This window comes from Talpa occidentalis, unplaced genomic scaffold (assembly GCF_014898055.3).
Source record: "Talpa occidentalis isolate TD23 unplaced genomic scaffold, MPIMG_talOcc4v2.1 talOcc4.4, whole genome shotgun sequence".
NCBI lineage: Eukaryota > Metazoa > Chordata > Mammalia > Eulipotyphla > Talpidae > Talpa > Talpa occidentalis.
The window spans coordinates 118,050,096-118,056,368 of record NW_023604295.1 but is presented as its reverse complement, the minus strand read 5'-3'; positions in this window follow the sequence as shown (position 1 = coordinate 118,056,368).

Below are 6,273 nucleotides of genomic sequence, written 5' to 3'. Positions count from 1 at the left end.
CAAAAATGTCTCTCATGTTGTCAAATCTCTCCCCCTGCTCTGGGGAATGGGACACCACTGTAGGACGTCATAGTAGGGTGTTCACAGCACATGTGTCCCTCCCCTTCCTTCTCTCATTATTCATCACTTTTCAATTTCTGGGCGAAGCCCCTTTGTTTTAGCAGGTGGTATTTCTTGAAATCTGAAGGAAATTCAGAGCTGACCTAAGATACTCCTTCAGAGAGCAAGGCCCAGAAGGAAGCTCGGTTCATAGGGCTAGTAACTCTATTTCTTGAGTCTAGTCCCTTATTACACTGCCATTTGGATCTCTGGCCTAGAGTATGGGTCATCCAGCCCCTGGTTACCAGGGTGCTTGTAGCAGGGCTTCAAGTTCACTTACCCCTAGAGAAACCCACAGGCCTCTTGCTGGGGATGACTGGTTTTAGAAATAGCTCCTTAAGGACTAGAAAAGTAAACTTAGGTCATTTATTCACTCATTCAGTGAGCAACTTCAAAGTGCTTTTGTTAAATGAGTATGTAAAGGCTCTGCTCACTTTGAGGCTCACAGATGAGCATGAAACACACTCAGCATCATACAAGATCATTACAATACGTGAAATGACAGAGGTATATTGTCACTTCATGGCACGTTTCAGGATGTGTAGAGGGACCACATCCAGCCCCATAAGGGGAGGCAAGGACCACAGTCAGAAGGTGTAAATACTTGAACTCTACCTGAGGGGATGAGTTAGCTATGGGCCGACAGAGTAAGGCAGTAAGTAAACTCAGAAGTGAGGCTGGCGGGACATTCCAAGTATCAGAGGAAACACAGAAGAAACACGTGGCCTAGAAATCATACAATGTCCTGAAGAACTTGAAGGAAGAACTTGAAGAAAGAACTTGAAGGAGCCATTGAAGGATGAAGTCAGGGCGAAAAAGTTTAAGGCTGGAGTACCAAGTAGGGCTAGTGAAGTGAGGATGAAATATTAAAGGACAGAGAAGAGGGGAGTCCAAAAGTCTTTATGAGGATGGTCAGAAGACTCAAGGAGTCTAACAGTGTCTTCCAAAGGAACCAACACTGAAGGAGGAGCAGGCCTGCGACTGGATTGCTGTTGATCTCCATTTGGAAGACAAGGTGGAGAGGCCTGTGGGACTCCAAATGGAGTGAATATGGGACAGAAGTTGGAAACACTGTGGAAACAAGTTGGAAACACTGGATGGGAGCAGACAGATGGATGGTGGATGCAGCAGGAACTGGATGACATTCCTAGGGAATGTGTGGGAATGAGAATGAGTACAGTGGGGCAACACTTCTGAGGAACACAATTCTAAAAGAGGCCTGCTCTCCAGAAACCACTTTCCTGGCTAGTCCCATCATTCTCATCAGTGGCTGGACTGATGGCTGGACCAGCCCACACTGGTTTCCTTTATGCTCCAAAGGGAGATAAAATATGAGCACTATAAGCTGCCTAGGCAGCTTACAAACCTTTGTTTTCCAATTGCCCCGACTTTTATTTCCCACCACCAGACTCTCCCAAAGGCACCAGAATGCTAGCTTGGCACCCTGGCCCAGGATCCAGGGTCCTTCTAATAAACTGTGAACCTAACATTTGTGGAAAACATTGTGCAACTTTTAAGGTTTGCGGTCAAATGGGTTCATCCACAACTTAATCGTAAGTGTAGACTCTTAAGAACTAGATTATAGCTAACAGAAGTTGTTGACTGTTTATTGAAAACTAAAGGATACTTCACTTTTGCCATATATTTGCAGTTCTGTAGATTTGCAGTAGGAGGAATAAGGTTTTCTTTGAATAGCTCTCTGTGCGTGCAGTTTCCTCTGATGAATACCTATTGTGTCTGTGTTTCACATTAAACATGACTTGACTTTTCCCCATGAACTTGACCTTCTGAGCATGCTAGAGGCAATAGTACTTGCTCATCCCCTTCACAAATTCTTCTCAATTCTTTAGATGTTTCAGTCTGTCAGCAGTAATGGAGTCTTTCAGTCAATTAATCATGTATTTATTTATTTATTTATTTATTTATTTTTTAAGGATCTGCTTTTTTTTTTAAAAGATTTATTTATTATTTATGCATACAAGATCTGGCATACAGGCCAGAGGTGTGGTGGGTGGGAGAATCCACCAGAGACAGAGTGGGGAGCAGAACAGGCAGATCGCCTGAAATACACTGCTGAGGAGAGCAGCGAGCGAGTCAGGAGAGGTCTGCTGTGCCATGTGGGTAGCTCCCTGGCCAGGCATCGAACTCATGCTGCAATGGCTGTGGACAGCTTCATAGTGCTGAGACTTAACCACTTGTGCCACCAGGGAGATCCCAATTAACTATTTAACCTGGAATCAGATTCCTGTCCCTTGGGGAAAATGATGAACCTTTCCTAAAATATTTTGCATTTCATTTCATACTCTGATTTGAAGGTGCTTTTATGTAAAGTGATGCTTACTTCTTTTCCTAAGCTTTATATTATCTCTTTCTATTGAAGAGAAATTAAAGGGCAGGGCTGGAGGCAGGATTTGGACTCTAGATGATGCCTTTAGGGGGATCCAGAGATGGTGTGGCCCCAAGTCGTGCCCCGAACCCTGCCCAACCTCAGGTGTTTCTAACTAGAGAAGGATTTAGTCATGCCTGGAATACAAGAACAGAGATTGCTTTCCTGTTTAAGAATGTATTGCTTGGGCCTCCCCGGTGGCGCAGCGGTTGAGCGCTGGGTTGCGAGGCTGCCCGCAGCCTCTGCAGCGCCGGTTCGATCCCCGGCTGCTCCCCGGCCACCGGAGGAGGGTCCCACATGGCGCGCAGACCTCTCCTGCCGCCCGCTGCTCCCCTCAGCAGTGTACTTCGGTCCTTCTGCCTGCTCTGCTCCCCTCTCTGGCTCTGGTGGGTTCTCTCACCCTCCCGCGCTTCTGACTGTACCCAGTGCTTGTATAAATAAATAAATAAATCTTAAAAAAAAAAGAAAAGAATGAATTGCTTTCCAAAGAGCACCTGCACCCCTATGTTTATAGCAGCACTATTTACAATAGCTAAGCTTTGGAAACAACCCAAATGCCCAAAAATAGATGACTGGATCAAGAAGATGTGGTACATATACACCATGGAATATTACTCAGCATTCAAAAAAGATAAACACATGCAGTTTGCAGCAACATGGATGGAGCTGGAAGGCATCATGCTCAGCGAAATAAGCCAGAAAGAAAAAGAAAAATACCGGATGGTCTCACTCATAGCAGGAATCTAGAAAACGTAAATAAGGGACCAGGAAAAAGAATAACTATAAGAAAGAAAATATCAAAATCAACAAAAAACTATGAACCAGAGACACTCTATGGGGGTGGGGGGCAGGGAAAGGAGGGCTTGGGGTCAAAATAAGGGGGTTGTAATTATATGGGGAATATAAAAATAAAATTTAAATTAAAAAAATTAAAAAAAAGAATGAATTGCTTCATGGGAAAGTAATATCTTCGCTCCTTCTCCATGCATACTAAACTCTTCATTATTTCCGCGATGTATTTAGGGTAAATGAGCAGGTAATTTCTCAAAGGTAAGCTTAGCAGTATTCAGGAAAAAGTACAGGTCTATGGTGAAATCTGCACCAACTTCTTATAGAAGAATATAACCCTGTGAGGAATTGTGGGTTCTTGCCCTGAAATTCATAGTCAGTGTGGAGACTAGAGCCAATATGGTGAAGAGTCTTGGCAAAGAGACTGAGGTTCTAGTTTTGATTCTCTGTTAATTAGCCTGGTAAACCCTCCATACATCATTTCTGTTCTATGGGCTTTAATTTTCCAATCTATAAATTAAAGGATTTAAGTATAGCAAAGTTTCTCACATGGGGGATAGAGACATATTTGTGGGAGCTGCAAGTTTTCTATAAAAATTTCTTCCCCTCCAACTGTTTCATTAAAATTCCAGATCTACAGAAAAGTTGCAAGAAAAAGATAAAAGAGCATTCACATACCTTTGACTTAGACTCACTAATTACTAATCTTTTCTATTTCTCACATTGATGAAAACACATGGAAGTTCTTATCTGGGTCCTTCAGGTTACCCTAATATACAAGGGTTGCTGGTCATCCCCAGCTCTGGGGTTTCTGTTCTGTTTTAATTCCTGTTGGCATCAGGCAGTACTGCTTTCATGTCCAGGGGTGTATCCAGAAAAACATTAAAGAGGTCTTGATATTTCTATCAAGTGAAGGCCCCATACCATGGGGTCTCTTATAATTGACAGATGTCCAGGAATTTTAACAAAGAGCCAGTATGTCAGACACACACACACAAAAAACCTTCTCCACAGAAGTCATTATCATATTCATATTACCAGTAGTAATTTAGTTTGAGCAAAACAACATCATTTGGCAAATTAAATTAATGTTAAGTTAAATTTTATTGGTTTGCTAGTACTGTCGTAATTGAATTTGTAATTTTTTTATTATAGTTGTTCAAGAGCTATGAGCACAAGGAATTTATACACATAATGATGGTGCGGACTTGAGTAGTACTACAAAAAAGTAAAACTAGGGCACACAAGAATGGGTTACCAGGGAGCATATATATTTACCATTTTACAAATAACGAGCCGGAACATTCAAGTTCAGGCAATGTGCTTCCAGGGATGCTGTGGGAAGGAGAATGTGGCTTTTGAAATAAGTGGGGTTTTTTTTAACCCCACTTTAGAGTAATGGAATTCTAAGTAAGATTTTGTTTGGGAAAAGAAGTTTAAATACCATGTTTATAGTTTTTTTGTTTGTTTGTTTGTTTTTAAGAATCCTGTCAGCTTTAGTAACTAAAACCCATCATCATTTTCACTGACAATGGAAAATATTGGTATTGTGGACATTCTCCCAGCCCTACTCTCACATTTTTTTCCTTTTTTTTTTTTTTTTTAAGATTTTTTAATTTATGCATACAAGAGCTGGGGTGTAGGCCAGAGGTGCCGGGGGTGAGAAGATTCACCAGAGACAGAGTGGGGAGCAGGACAGGCAGACTGACCGAAGTACACTAATGAGGGGAGCAGCAGGCAAGAGAGGAGAGGTCTGCCGCGCCATGTGGTTCACCTCGCTGCCTGGGTATCGAATTCTGCTGCAGTGGCTGCTGATGGCTTCATAGTGCTGAGACTTAACCCCTTGCGCCATCAGGGAGGTCCAACAGCTCAGTATTCTTTTTTTTTTTTAACTTTTTTTTATTTTTATAGAGGCATGTTTTTTTTTATTATTTATTTATTTATTTTATTTGTTTGTTTGTTTTGTTTATACATGCACTGGGTACAGTCAGAAGCGCAGGAGGGTGAGAGAATTCACCAGAGCCAGAGTGGGGAGCAGAGCAGGCAGAAGGACTGAAGTACACTGCTGAGGGGAGCAGTGGGCAGCAGGAGAGGTCTGCGCACCATGTGGGATCCTCCTCCGGTGGCCGGGGAGCAGCCCGGCATTGAACTGGCGCCGCAGAGGCTGCGGGCAGCTTCGCAACCCAGCGCTCAACCGCTGCGCCACCGGGGAGGCCCCAGCTCAGTATTCTTACACACAAGATGAAGAAACAATACCACAAAGCTTTGCCTCCAGCCTCCAGACCTCCTCACTAAGTAAGTCGTGAGAGACTTAGCCATTAAGATCCCAGGTTCCCATCTGATAATGAGTCTCAGCTTCTTGCAGTGTGCATGGGCTGCTCAGATCTCTTGGTTGCCCTCCCCATCTCGCCACACTTTCATTTTCCTGTCAGAATTCTTACTTTCATTTGTAAAAGTGTCTTCATCTGCATTATTGAATTGTTGAGAAGATTTTGCTTCCCTCTGATATGGTTTGAGGAGAGGGGAGCACCTGTCCCAGCCATGGCTCCTCCCCAGTTCTGAAACTTTATTCTGCTTCTTCCCTTGTAGATTCCAGCACCCAAGGGGCTATCATAACCACTGTTTGGATGATGGACTAACTTTCTTTTTGAGATGCAAGTTGAAAGTTGTCTTTTCCCCTCATGTCAGTTATGTGTTTAACTTTGACCTGGTGGGGAGTTCAGCATGTCTACACTATGCCTCTGTGTTAGATGGTTTTATTCTGCCCCCAAATAACTGTACACAAAGTTTGTGCAGAGCCACCTCTTTGTAAAGCACAAGGTCCACGACAAATAGCTCTCCACCTGCCACCCACCTCACAGAGCCTTGCATAAACAATTGCTCAGCATGCATTTTAATATTCTGATCAGGAAAGAAAAATATGCTCATTAGTAGAAATGTGAGAACTACATAAAAGGATTAAAAAGGTGTCACTACTAACTTTACCACTGTTAACATTT